At 51.0% G+C, this 13,769-nt stretch overlaps 1 long non-coding RNA gene and 1 pseudogene across 2 annotated transcripts in view; both read left to right on the forward strand.

Annotated features, from left to right (window-relative positions):
- Positions 1-13,769, forward strand: part of LOC127926167 (leucine-rich repeat serine/threonine-protein kinase 1-like) — a 66,557-nt pseudogene that overhangs the window by 30,421 nt on the left and 22,367 nt on the right. The window contains exons 6-9 of the transcript XR_008123507.1: positions 11,463-11,467; positions 11,592-11,642; positions 11,735-11,792; positions 11,896-11,991. The product of XR_008123507.1 is annotated as a leucine-rich repeat serine/threonine-protein kinase 1-like (transcript). The remainder of the gene's footprint in view (positions 1-11,462; positions 11,468-11,591; positions 11,643-11,734; positions 11,793-11,895; positions 11,992-13,769) is intronic.
- LOC127926171 (uncharacterized) lies at positions 12,060-12,933 on the forward strand. The gene is made up of 3 exons (XR_008123512.1): positions 12,060-12,105; positions 12,249-12,298; positions 12,802-12,933. It is a non-coding gene; the product is annotated as an uncharacterized LOC127926171 (long non-coding RNA).

Raw genomic sequence — 13,769 nt, forward strand, 5'->3', positions numbered from 1 at the left:
GGGGGTGGGTTGGCCAAACAATCACTAACACTGGGGGTGGGGTTGGCCAAACAATCACACTAACACTGGCGGTGGGGTTGGCCAAACAATCACTAACACTGGGGGTGGGGTTGGCCAAACAATCACTAACACTGGGGTGGGGTTGGCCAAACAATCATTAACACTGGGGGTGGGGTTGGCCAAACAATCCTTAACACTGGGGGTGGGGTTGGCCAAACAATCACTAACACTGGGGGTGGGGTTGGCCAAACAATCACTAACACTGGGGGTGGAGTTGGCCAAACAATCACTAACACTGGGGGTGGGGTTGGCCAAACAATCACTAACACTGGGGTGGAGTTGGCCAAACAATCACTAACACTGGGGGTGGGTTGGCCAAACAATCACTAACACTGGGGTGGGGTTGGCCAAACAATCACTAACACTGGGGGTGGGGTTGGCCAAACAATCACTAACACTGGGGGTGGGGTTGGCCAAACAATCACTAACACTGGGGTGGGGTTGGCCAAACTATCCTTAACACTGGGGGTGGGGTTGGCCAAACAATCACTAACACTGGGGTGGGGTTGGCCAAACAATCCTTAACACTGGGGTGGGGTTGGCCAAACAATCCTTAACACTGGGGGTGGGGTTGGCCAAACAATCCTTAACACTGGGGTAGGGTTGGCCAAACAATCCTTAACACTGGGGGTGGGGTTGCCAAACTATCCTTAACACTGGGGTGGGGTTGGCCAAACAATCCTTAACACTGGGGTGGGGTTGACCAAACAATCCTTAACACTGGGGTAGGGTTGGCCAAACAATCCTTAACTCTGGGGTGGGGTTGACCAAACTATCCTTAACACTGGGGGTGGGGTTGGCCAAACTATCCTTAACACTGGGGGTGGGGTTGGCCAAACAATTACTAACACTGGGGGTGGGGTTGGCCAAACTATCCTTAACACTGGGGGTGGGGTTGGCCAAACAATTACTAACACTGGGGGTGGGGTTGGCCAAACTATCCTTAACACTGGGGGTGGGGTTGGCCAAACAATTACTAACACTGGGGGTGGGGTTGGCCAAACAATCACTAACACTGGGGGTGGGGTTGGCCAAACAATCCTTAACACTGGGGGTGGGGTTGGCCAAACAATCCTTAACACTGGGGTAGGGTTGGCCAAACAATCCTTAACACTGGGGTGGGGTTGGCCAAACAATCCTTAACACTGGGGGTGGGGTTGGCCAAACAATCCTTAACTCTGGGGGTGGGGTTGGCCAAACTATCCTTAACACTGGGGGTGGGGTTGGCCAAACTATCCTTAACACTGGGGGTGGGGTTGGCCAAACAATTACTAACACTGGGGTGGGGTTGGCCAAACTATCCTTAACACTGGGGGTGGGGTTGGCCAAACAATCACTAACACTGCGGGTGGGGTTGGCCAAACAATCCTTAACACTGGGGGTGGTGTTGGCCAAACTATCCTTAACACTGGGGGTGGTGTTGGCCAAACTATCCTTAACACTGGGGTGGGGTTGGCCAAACATCACTAACACTGGGGATGGGGTTGGCCAAACTATCCTTAACACTGGGGGTGGTGTTGGCCAAACTATCCTTAACACTGGGGGTGGGGTTGGCCAAACAATCACTAACACTGGGGGTGGGGTTGGCCAAACTATCCTTAACACTGGGGGTGGGGTTGGCCAAACTATCCTTAACTCTGGGGGTGGTGTTGGCCAAACTATCCTTAACACTGGGGGTGGGGTTGGCCAAACTATCACTAACACTGGGGGTGGGGTTGGCCAAACTATCCTTAACACTGGGGGTGGGGTTGGCCAAACTATCCTTAACACTGGGGGTGGTGTTGGCCAAACTATCCTTAACACTGGGGGTGGGGTTGGCCAACCAATCACTAACACTGGGGGTGGGGTTGGCCAAACAATCACTAACACTGGGGGTGGGGTTGGCCAAACTATCCTTAACACTGGGGGTGGGGTTGGCCAAACTATCCTTAACACTGGGGGTGGGGTTGGCCAAACTATCCTTAACACTGGGGGTGGGGTTGGCCAAACTATCCTTAACACTGGGGGTGGGGTTGGCCAAACTATCCTTAACACTGGGGGTGGGGTTGGCCAAACTATCCTTAACACTGGGGTGGGGTTGGCCAAACTATCCTTAACACTGGGGGTGGGGTTGGCCAAACTATCCTTAACACTGGGGGTGGGGTTGGCCAAACTATCCTTAACACTGGGGTGGGGTTGGCCAAACAATCCTTAACACTGGGGGTGGGGTTGGCCAAACTATCCTTAACACTGGGGGTGGGGTTGGCCAAACATCACTAACACTGGGGGTGGGGTTGGCCAAACTATTCTTAACACTGGGGTGGGGTTGGCCAAACTATCCTTAACACTGGGGTGGGGTTGGCCAAACTATCCTAACACTGGGGTGGTGTTGGCCAAACTATCCTTAACACTGGGGGTGGGGTTGGCCAAACTATCCTTAACACTGGGGGTGGGGTTGGCCAAACTATCCTTAACACTGGGGGTGGTGTTGGCCAAACTATCCTTAACACTGGGGGTGGGGTTGGCCAAACATCACTAACACTGGGGGTGGGGTTGGCCAAACATCACTAACACTGGGGATGGGGTTGGCCAAACTATCCTTAACTCTGGGGGTGGTGTTGGCCAAACTATCCTTAACACTGGGGGTGGGGTTGGCCAAACTATCCTTAACACTGGGGGTGGGGTTGGCCAAACATCACTAACACTGGGGGTGGGGTTGGCCAAACATCACTAACACTGGGGATGGGGTTGGCCAAACTATCCTTAACACTGGGGGTGGGGTTGGCCAAACTATCCTTAACACTGGGGGTGGAGTTGGCCAAACAATCACTAACACTGGGGGTGGGGTTGGCCAAACTATCCTTACCCTTGGGGTGGTGTTGGCCCAAATTTTCTTAACCCTGGGGGTGGGGTTGGCCAAACTATCCTTAACACTGGGGGTGGGGTTGGCCAAACTATCACTAACACTGGGGGTGGGGTTGGCCAAACTATCCTTAACACTGGGGGTGGGGTTGGCCAAACTATCCTTAACTCTGGGGGTGGGGTTGGCCAAACTATCCTTAACACTGGGGGTGGGGTTGGCCAAACAATCACTAACACTGGGGGTGGGGTTGGCCAAACAATCACTAACACTGGGGGTGGGGTTGGCCAAACTATCCTTAACACTGGGGGTGGGGTTGGCCAAACTATCCTTAACACTGGGGGTGGGGTTGGCCAAACTATCCTTAACACTGGGGGTGGGGTTGGCCAAACTATCACTAACACTGGGGTGGGGTTGGCCAAACTATCCTTAACACTGGGGGTGGGGTTGGCCAAACTATCCTTAACACTGGGGGTGGGGTTGGCCAAACTATCCTTAACACTGGGGGTGGGGTTGGCCAAACTATCCTTAACTCTGGGGGTGGGGTTGGCCAAACTATCCTTAACACTGGGGGTGGGGTTGGCCAAACATCACTAACACTGGGGGTGGGGTTGGCCAAACATCACTAACACTGGGGATGGGGTTGGCCAAACTATCCTTAACTCTGGGGGTGGGGTTGGCCAAACTATCCTTAACACTGGGGGTGGGGTTGGCCAAACTATCCTTAACACTGGGGTGGGGTTGGCCAAACTATCCTTAACACTGGGGGTGGGGTTGGCCAAACAATCACTAACACTGGGGGTGGGGTTGGCCAAACTATCCTTAACACTGGGGGTGGGGTTGGCCAAACAATCCTTAACACTGGGGGTGGGGTTGGCCAAACTATCCTTAACTCTGGGGTGGGGTTGGCCAAACAATCACTAACACTGGGGGTGGGGTTGGCCAAACAATCCTTAACACTGGGGGTGGGGTTGGCCAAACAATCACTAACACTGGGGTGGGGTTGGCCAAACAATCACTAACACTGGGGGTGGGGTTGGCCAAACAATCCTTAACTCTGGGGGTGGAGTTGGCCAAACAATCACTAACACTGGGGTGGGGTTGGCCAAACAATCCTTAACACTGGGGTGGGGTTGGCCAAACAATCACTAACACTGGGGTGGAGTTGGCCAAACAATCACTAACACTGGGGGTGGAGTTGGCCAAACAATCACTAACACTGGGGGTGGGGTTGGCCAAACAATCACTAACACTGGGGTGGAGTTGGCCAAACAATCACTAACACTGGGGGTGGAGTTGGCCAAACAATCACTAACACTGGGGGTGGGGTTGGCCAAACAATCCTTAACACTGGGGGTGGGGTTGGCCAAACAATCACTAACACTGGGGATGGGGTTGGCCAAACAATCCTTAACACTGGGGTGGGGTTGGCCAAACAATCACTAACACTGGGGTGGGTTGGCCAAACAATCACTAACACTGGGGGTGGGGTTGGCCAAACAATCACTAACACTGGGGTGGGGTTGGCCAAACAATCACTAACACTGGGGGTGGGGTTGGCCAAACTATCCTTAACACTGGGGGTGGGGTTGGCCAAACAATCACTAACACTGGGGGTGGGGTTGGCCAAACAATCCTTAACACTGGGGGTGGGGTTGGCCAAACAATCCTTAACACTGGGGGTGGGGTTGGCCAAACTATCCTTAACACTGGGGGTGGGGTTGGCCAAACTATCCTTAACACTGGGGGTGGGGTTGGCCAAACTATCCTTAACACTGGGGGTGGGGTTGGCCAAACAATCACTAACACTGGGGGTGGGGTTGGCCAAACTATCCTTAACACTGGGGGTGGGGTTGGCCAAACAATCACTAACACTGGGGGTGGGGTTGGCCAAACAATCACTAACACTGGGGGTGGGGTTGGCCAAACAATCACTAACACTGGGGGTGGGGTTGGCCAAACTATCCTTAACACTGGGGGTGGGGTTGGCCAAACTATCCTTAACTCTGGGGGTGGGGTTGGCCAAACAATCACTAACACTGGGGGTGGGGTTGGCCAAACTATCCTTAACACTGGGGGTGGGGTTGGCCAAACTATCCTTAACACTGGGGGTGGGGTTGGCCAAACTATCACTAACACTGGGGGTGGGGTTGGCCAAACAATCCTTAACACTGGGGGTGGGGTTGGCCAAACAATCCTTAACACTGGGGGTGGGGTTGGCCAAACAATCACTAACACTGGGGGTGGGGTTGGCCAAACAATCCTTAACACTGGGGGTGGGGTTGGCCAAACAATCACTAACACTGGGGGTGGGGTTGGCCAAACAATCACTAACACTGGGGATGGGGTTGGCCAAACAATCACTAACACTGGGGGTGGGGTTGGCCAAACAATCACTAACACTGGGGGTGGGGTTGGCCAAACAATCACTAACACTGGGGTGGGGTTGGCCAAACAATCACTAACACTGGGGTGGGGTTGGCCAAACAATCACTAACACTGGGGTGGGGTTGGCCAAACAATCCTTAACACTGGGGGTGGAGTTGGCCAAACAATCACTAACACTGGGGGTGGGGTTGGCCAAACAATCCTTAACACTGGGGGTGGGGTTGGCCAAACAATCACTAACACTGGGGGTGGAGTTGGCCAAACAATCACTAACACTGGGGGTGGGGTTGGCCAAACAATCACTAACACTGGGGTGGGGTTGGCCAAACAATCACTAACACTGGGGGTGGGGTTGGCCAAACAATCACTAACACTGGGGGTGGGGTTGGCCAAACTATCCTTAACACTGGGGGTGGGGTTGGCCAAACAATCACTAACACTGGGGGTGGGGTTGGCCAAACAATCACTAACACTGGGGTGGAGTTGGCCAAACAATCACTAACACTGGGGGTGGGGTTGGCCAAACAATCACTAACACTGGGGGTGGGGTTGGCCAAACAATCCTTAACACTGGGGGTGGGGTTGGCCAAACAATCCTTAACACTGGGGGTGGGGTTGGCCAAACAATCACTAACACTGGGGGTGGAGTTGGCCAAACAATCACTAACACTGGGGTGGGGTTGGCCAAACAATCACTAACACTGGGGGTGGGGTTGGCCAAACAATCCTTAACACTGGGGGTGGGGTTGGCCAAACAATCCTTAACACTGGGGGTGGAGTTGGCCAAACAATCACTAACACTGGGGGTGGGGTTGGCCAAACAATCACTAACACTGGGGGTGGGGTTGGCCAAACAATCACTAACACTGGGGGTGGGGTTGGCCAAACAATCACTAACACTGGGGTGGGGTTGGCCAAACAATCACTAACACTGGGGGTGGGGTTGGCCAAACAATCCTTAACACTGGGGGTGGGGTTGGCCAAACAATCCTTAACACTGGGGGTGGGGTTGGCCAAACAATCCTTAACACTGGGGGTGGGGTTGGCCAAACAATCCTTAACACTGGGGGTGGGGTTGGCCAAACAATCCTTAACACTGGGGGTGGGGTTGGCCAAACTATCCTTAACACTGGCGGTGGGGTTGGCCAAACAATCCTAACACTGGGGTGGGGTTGGCCAAACAATCCTTAACACTGGGGTGGGGTTGGCCAAACAATCCTTAACACTGGGGGTGGGGTTGGCCAAACAATCCTTAACACTGGGGTGGAGTTGGCCAAACAATCACTAACACTGGGGGTGGGGTTGGCCAAACAATCACTAACACTGGGGGTGGGGTTGGCCAAACAATCACTAACACTGGGGGTGGGGTTGGCCAAACAATCACTAACACTGGGGGTGGGGTTGGCCAAACAATCCTTAACACTGGGGGTGGGGTTGGCCAAACAATCCTTAACACTGGGGGTGGAGTTGGCCAAACAATCACTAACACTGGGGGTGGGGTTGGCCAAACAATCACTAACACTGGGGTGGGGTTGGCCAAACAATCCTTAACACTGGGGGTGGGGTTGACCAAACTATCCTTAACAAACCAAACTATCCTTAACACTGGGGGTGGGGTTGGCCAAACAATCACTAACACTGGGGGTGGAGTTGGCCAAACAATCACTAACACTGGGGGTGGGGTTGGCCAAACAATCACTAACACTGGGGGTGGGGTTGGCCAAACAATCACTAACACTGGGGGTGGGGTTGGCCAAACTATCCTTAACACTGGGGGTGGGGTTGGCCAAACTATCCTTAACACTGGGGGTGGGGTTGGCCAAACAATCACTAACACTGGGGGTGGAGTTGGCCAAACAATCACTAACACTGGGGGTGGGGTTGGCCAAACAATCACTAACACTGGGGGTGGGGTTGGCCAAACAATCACTAACACTGGGGGTGGGGTTGGCCAAACAATCACTAACACTGGGGTGGGGTTGGCCAAACAATCACTAACACTGGGGGTGGGGTTGGCCAAACTATCCTTAACACTGGGGGTGGGGTTGGCCAAACAATCACTAACACTGGGGGTGGGGTTGGCCAAACAATCCTTAACACTGGGGGTGGGGTTGGCCAAACAATCCTAACACTGGGGTGGGGTTGGCCAAACAATCCTTAACACTGGGGGTGGGGTTGGCCAAACAATCCTTAACTCTGGGGGTGGGGTTGGCCAAACTATCCTTAACACTGGGGGTGGGGTTGGCCAAACAATCCTTAACACTGGGGGTGGGGTTGGCCAAACAATCCTTAACACTGGGGGTGGGGTTGGCCAAACTATCCTTAACACTGGGGGTGGGGTTGGCCAAACTATCCTTAACACTGGGGGTGGGGTTGGCCAAACTATCCTTAACACTGGGGGTGGGGTTGGCCAAACAATCCTTAACACTGGGGGTGGGGTTGGCCAAACTATCCTTAACACTGGGGGTGGGGTTGGCCAAACAATCCTTAACACTGGGGGTGGGGTTGGCCAAACTATCCTTAACACTGGGGTGGGGTTGGCCAAACAATTACTAACACTGGGGGTGGGGTTGGCCAAACTATCCTTAACACTGGGGGTGGGGTTGGCCAAACAATACTAACACTGGGGGTGGGGTTGGCCAAACAATTACTAACACTGGGGTGGGGTTGGCCAAACAATCCTTAACACTGGGGTGGGGTTGGCCAAACAATCCTTAACACTGGGGGTGGGGTTGGCCAAACAATCCTTAACACTGGGGTAGGGTTGGCCAAACTATCCTTAACACTGGGGGTGGGGTTGACCAAACTATCCTTAACACTGGGGGTGGGGTTGGCCAAACTATCCTTAACACTGGGGGTAGGGTTGGCCAAACAATCCTTAACACTGGGGGTGGGGTTGGCCAAACTATCCTTAACACTGGGGGTGGGGTTGGCCAAACTATCCTTAACACTGGGGGTGGGGTTGGCCAAACTATCCTTAACACTGGGGGTGGGGTTGGCCAAACTATCCTTAACACTGGGGGTGGGGTTGACCAAACTATCCTTAACACTGGGGGTGGGGTTGGCCAAACAATCCTTAACACTGGGGGTGGGGTTGGCCAAACTATCCTTAACACTGGGGGTGGGGTTGGCCAAACTATCCTTAACACTGGGGGTGGGGTTGGCCAAACAATCACTAACACTGGGGGTGGGGTTGGCCAAACAATCACTAACACTGGGGTGGGGTTGGCCAAACTATCCTTAACACTGGGGGTGGGGTTGGCCAAACTATCCTTAACACTGGGGTGGGGTTGGCCAAACAATCACTAACACTGGGGGTGGTGTTGGCCAAACAATTACTAACACTGGGGTGGGGTTGGCCAAACTATCCTTAACACTGGGGGTGGGGTTGGCCAAACAATCACTAACACTGGGGGTGGGGTTGGCCAAACAATCACTAACACTGGGGGTGGGGTTGGCCAAACAATCACTAACACTGGGGGTGGGGTTGGCCAAACAATCACTAACACTGGGGGTGGGGTTGGCCAAACTATCCTTAACACTGGATTTACATTGCAAGTTTACAGTTTACATAGCCCTCTGTCACAATGGAACTCAGCATGACATAAAACCTCAGACGTAAAGCCATAACCCTTCTTAGGTGGATTTCATAATGTAACCAATGTACATGTTGACACCATGTCAGTACAATTGCTCTCACCATACCATAAGTATGTTCATCTCTAGTCTAACCTGTGGCTTTGGCTTTGTAGTGTGTAGGCTCAGGCTGAGTTGTGTTGCTGTCATGTTACCTGGTGAAACAGCGTAAAGTCTAGTGATAACATGTATGGGGAGTGTCACTGGGAACCGCCAAGAATACACGGGTACTTATGGAATTAGGGTACGTTAAAGAATACATGTGTGTTCATATCCAAAACCATCATTGGCAATATTTAGAAAGTATTGCTCTGCCCATGAAATGGAAGCTTATAACATTATCCACCTTGAGTAGATTATGTATATCTGTATACATTTAGTTTCTGTAAGTGTGTGATCGTGTACTGTACCAATCCAAAGTTTTTACTATTTTCTACATTGTAGAATAATAGTGAAGACGTCAAAACGATGAAATAACACATGGAATCATGTAGTAACCAACAAAGTGTTAAACAAATCAAAATACATGTTATATTTGAGATTCTTCAAAGTAGCCACCCTTTGCCTTGATGACAGCCTTGCGTATTCTTGGCATTCTCTCAACCAAAGCTGTCATCAAGGCAAAGGGTGGATACTTTGAAGAATCTCAAATATAACATGTATTTTGACAAATACATTTAAACTTAGTTTTTCACAATTCCTGACATTTAATCTTAGTAAAAAATTGCCCTGTCTTAGGTCAGTTAGGATCACCACTTTATTTTAAGAATGTGAAATGTCAGAATAATAGTAGAGAGAATGATTTATTTCAGCTTTTATTTCTTTCATCACATTCCCAGTGGGTCAGACATTTACATACACTCAATTAGTATTTGGTAGCATTGCCTTTAAATTGTTTAACTTGGGTCAAACGTTTTGGGTGAATTTTGGTCCATTCCTCCTGACAGAGCTGTTGTAACTGAATCAGGTTAGTAGGCCTCCTTGCTCGCAAACGCTTTTTCAGTTCTGCCCATACATTTTCTATAGGATTGAGGTCAGGGCTTTGTGATGGCCACTCCAATACCTTGACTTTGTTGTCTTTAAGTCATTTTGCCACAACTTGGGAAGTATGCTTGGAGTCATTGTCCATTTGGAAGACCCATTTGTGACCAAGCTTTAACTTCCTGACTGATGTCTTGAGATGTTGCGTCAATATATCCACATCAATTTTCCCTCCTCATGATGCCATCTATTTTGTGAAGTGCACCAGTCCCTCCTGCAGCAAGCACCCCCACAACATGATCCTGCCACCCCTGTGCTTCACGGTTAGGATGGTGTTCTTCGGCTTGCAAGCCTCCCCCTTTTTCTCCAAACTTAATGATGGTCATTATGGCCAAACAGTTCTATTTTTCTTTCATCAGACCAGAGGACATTTCTCAAAAAAGTACGATATTTGTCCCCATGTGCAGTTGCGAAACCGTAGTCTGGCTTTTTTATGCCGGTTTTGGAGCAGTGGCTTCTTCCTTGCTGAGCGGCCTTTCAGGTTATATCGATATAGGGCTCGTTTTACTGTGGATATAGATACTTTTGTACCCGTTTCGTCCAACATCTTCACAAGGTCCTTTGCTGTTGTTCTGGGATTGATTTGCACTTTTCGCACCAAAGTACATTAATCTCTAAGAGACGGAACGCGTCTCCTACCTGAGCGGTATGACGGCTGCGTGGTCCCATGGTGTTTATACTTGCGTACTATTGTTTGTACAGATGAACATGGTACCTTCAGGCATTTGTAAATTGCTCCCAAGGATGAACCAGACTTGTGGAGGTCTACAATCTTTTCTGAGGTCTTGGCTGATTTCTTTTGATTTTCCCATGATGTCAAGCGAAGAGGCACAGAGTTTGAAGGTAGGCCTTGAAATACATCCACAGGTACACCTCCAATTGACTCAAATTATGTCAATTTTGATCTCTCAGAAGCTTCTAAAGCCATGACATAATTTTCTGGAATTTTCCAAGCTGTTTAAAGGCACAGTCAACTTAGTGTATGTAAACTTCTGACCCACTGGAATTGTGATACAGTGAATTATAAGTGAAATAACCTGTCTGTAAACAATTCTTGGAAAAATTACTTGTGTTATGCACAAAGTAGATGTCCTAACTGACTTGCCAAAACTATAGTTAGTTAACAAGAAATGTGTGGAGTGGTTGAAAAACTAGTTTTAATGACACCAACCTAAGTGTATGTAAACCTCCGACTTCAACTGTACATACGTGTGTGTGTGTGTGTGTGTGTGTGTGTGTGTGTGTGTGTGTGTGTGTGTGTGTGTGTGTGTGTGTGTGTGTGTGTGTGTGTGTGTGTGTGTGTGTGTGTGTGTGTGTGTGTGTGTGTGTGTTCTAGGAGCAGGAAGTGTTCATCTACAGTCTAAAGGAGATGTGTCCACTGAGCCAGCCCCAGAAACAGATCTCCTGTCCTGCTATAGTCACCTGTTTGTTCCCCGTGCCCGCCAGAGACCAGGTAACTCTCCTGTTGTCACCTGTCTGTTCCCCGTGCTTGCCATAGACCAGGTAACTCTCCTGTTGTCACCTGTCTGTTCCCTCTGCCCGCCAGAGACCAGGTAACTCTCCTGTTGTCACCTGTCTGTTCCCCCGTGCACCTGTCTGTTCCCTGTTGTGTCCCCGTGCCCGCCAGAGACCACTCTCCTGTTGTCACCTGTCTGTTCCCCGTGCCCGCCAGAGACCAGTAACTCTCCTGTTGTCACCTGTCTGTTCCCTCTGCCCGCCAGAGACCAGGTAACTCTCCTGTTGTCACCGTCTGTTCCCCGTGCCCGCCAGAGACCAGGTAACTCTCCTGGTTGTCACCTGTCTGTTCCCCGTGCCCGCCAGAGACCAGGTAACTCTCCTGTTGTCACCTGTCTGTTCCCCTGCCCGCCAGAGACCAGGTAACTCTCCTGTTGTCACCTGTCTGTTCCCCGTGCCCGCCAGAGACCAGGTAACTCTCCTGTTGTCACCTGTCTGTTCCCCGTGCCCGCCAGAGACCAGGTAACTCTCCTGTTGTCACCTGTCTGTTCCCCGTGCCCGCCAGAGACCAGGTAACTCTCCTGTTGTCACCTGTCTGTTCCTCTGCCCGCCAGAGACCAGGTACTCTCCTGTTGTCACCTCTCCTGGTTGTCACCTGTCTGTTCCCCGTGCCCGCCAGAGACCAGGTAACTCTCCTGTTGTCACCTGTCTGTTCTGCCCGCCAGAGACCAGGTAACTCCTGTTGTCACCTGTCTGTTCCCCGTGCCCGCCAGAGACCAGGTAACTCTCCTGTTGTCACCTGTCTGTTCCCCTGCCCGCCAGAGACCAGGTAACTCTCCTGTTGTCACCTGTCTGTTCCCCGTGCCCGCCAGAGACCAGGTAACTCTCCTGTTGTCACCTGTCTGTTCCCCGTGCCCGCCAGAGACCAGGTAACTCTCCTGTTGTCACCTGTCTGTTCCCCGTGCCCGCCAGAGACCAGGTAACTCTCCTGTTGTCACCTGTCTGTTCCCCGTGCCCGCCAGAGACCAGGTAACTCTCCTGTTGTCACCTGTCTGTTCCCCGTGCCCGCCAGAGACCAGGTAACTCTCCTGTTGTCACCTGTCTGTTCCCCGTGCCCGCCAGAGACCAGGTAACTGTCCTGTCCTACTGTTGTCAACTGTCTGTTCCCCGTGCCCGCCAGAGACCAGGTAACTCTCCTGTTGGTTGTCACCTGTCTGTTCCCCTCCTGTTGTCAACTGTCTGTTCCCCGTGCCCGCCAGAGACCAGGTAACTGTCCTGTCCTACTGTTGTCAACTGTCTGTTCCCCGTGCCCGCCAGAGACCAGGTAACTGTCCTGTCCTACTGTTGTCAACTGTCTGTTCCCCGTGCCCGCCAGAGACCAGGTAACTGTCCTGTCCTACTGTTGTCAACTGTCTGTTCCCCGTGCCCACCAGAGGCCAGGTAACTGTCCTGTCCTACTGTTGTCAACTGTCTGTTCCCCGTGCCCGCCAGAGACCATGCAACTGTCCTGTCCTACTGTTGTCACCTGTCTGTTCCCCGTGCCCACCAGAGACCATGTAACATACTGTTCACTACTGCCCTGTATGGTTGTCATGATACCAGTATCACAATAATACCATACTCGATTTTCCATGGCGAACACATGAAGCAGACTACTATTTGGTCCTTTAGGAACCTTTCATACAGTATTGTGTATAGCTTAGAAAATAAACACATTTGACTCTGGGTGATAACATAATGCTCTTTGTTTCCAAGATTAGGATTGTTTTCCTTTAGAATTGAAATCCGCATCATGTTTTGTTTCCTTGCTACCAGACTTATCGCGATACTGCTACCGTGACAACCCTATCTCAAACCATCTCCTAGACCAGTAGTTCCCGAACCGGTCCACCAGTAACCCCAACAATACACATTGTTGTTGTAGCCCCAGACAACCATACATGATTACATGGATCTGTGTGAGAAAGAATTATGGGAACCCAACCCATTGTTGTTCCATCATCTACTAAACCCCAATGTAACTCTGATACACTGGATAATCTGTGTTCTCTTATCTCTGTACAGTGTTTATACAGTAACAGAACAGCAGTTGATAATAATACGGTACCATCTAACTGCCTGACTGTTTTCACCGTTTGTAGGGATTTATTTGCGTTCTGACCATCATTAACTAACACAGCTACTGTGGTAAGAGGTTTTACGGTCCTCTTAACAGTAGAAATGCCAGCCCTCGAGCGGTCCCACTCTGAGCCAATGGCGCGTCTTTTTTTATTTTAATTTTTTAATTTTACCTTTATTTAACTAGGCAAGTCAGTTAAGAACAAATTCTTATTTTCAATGACGGCCTAGG

The sequence above is a fragment of the Oncorhynchus keta genome, unplaced genomic scaffold (genome assembly GCF_023373465.1).
Source record: "Oncorhynchus keta strain PuntledgeMale-10-30-2019 unplaced genomic scaffold, Oket_V2 Un_contig_7046_pilon_pilon, whole genome shotgun sequence".
NCBI lineage: Eukaryota > Metazoa > Chordata > Actinopteri > Salmoniformes > Salmonidae > Oncorhynchus > Oncorhynchus keta.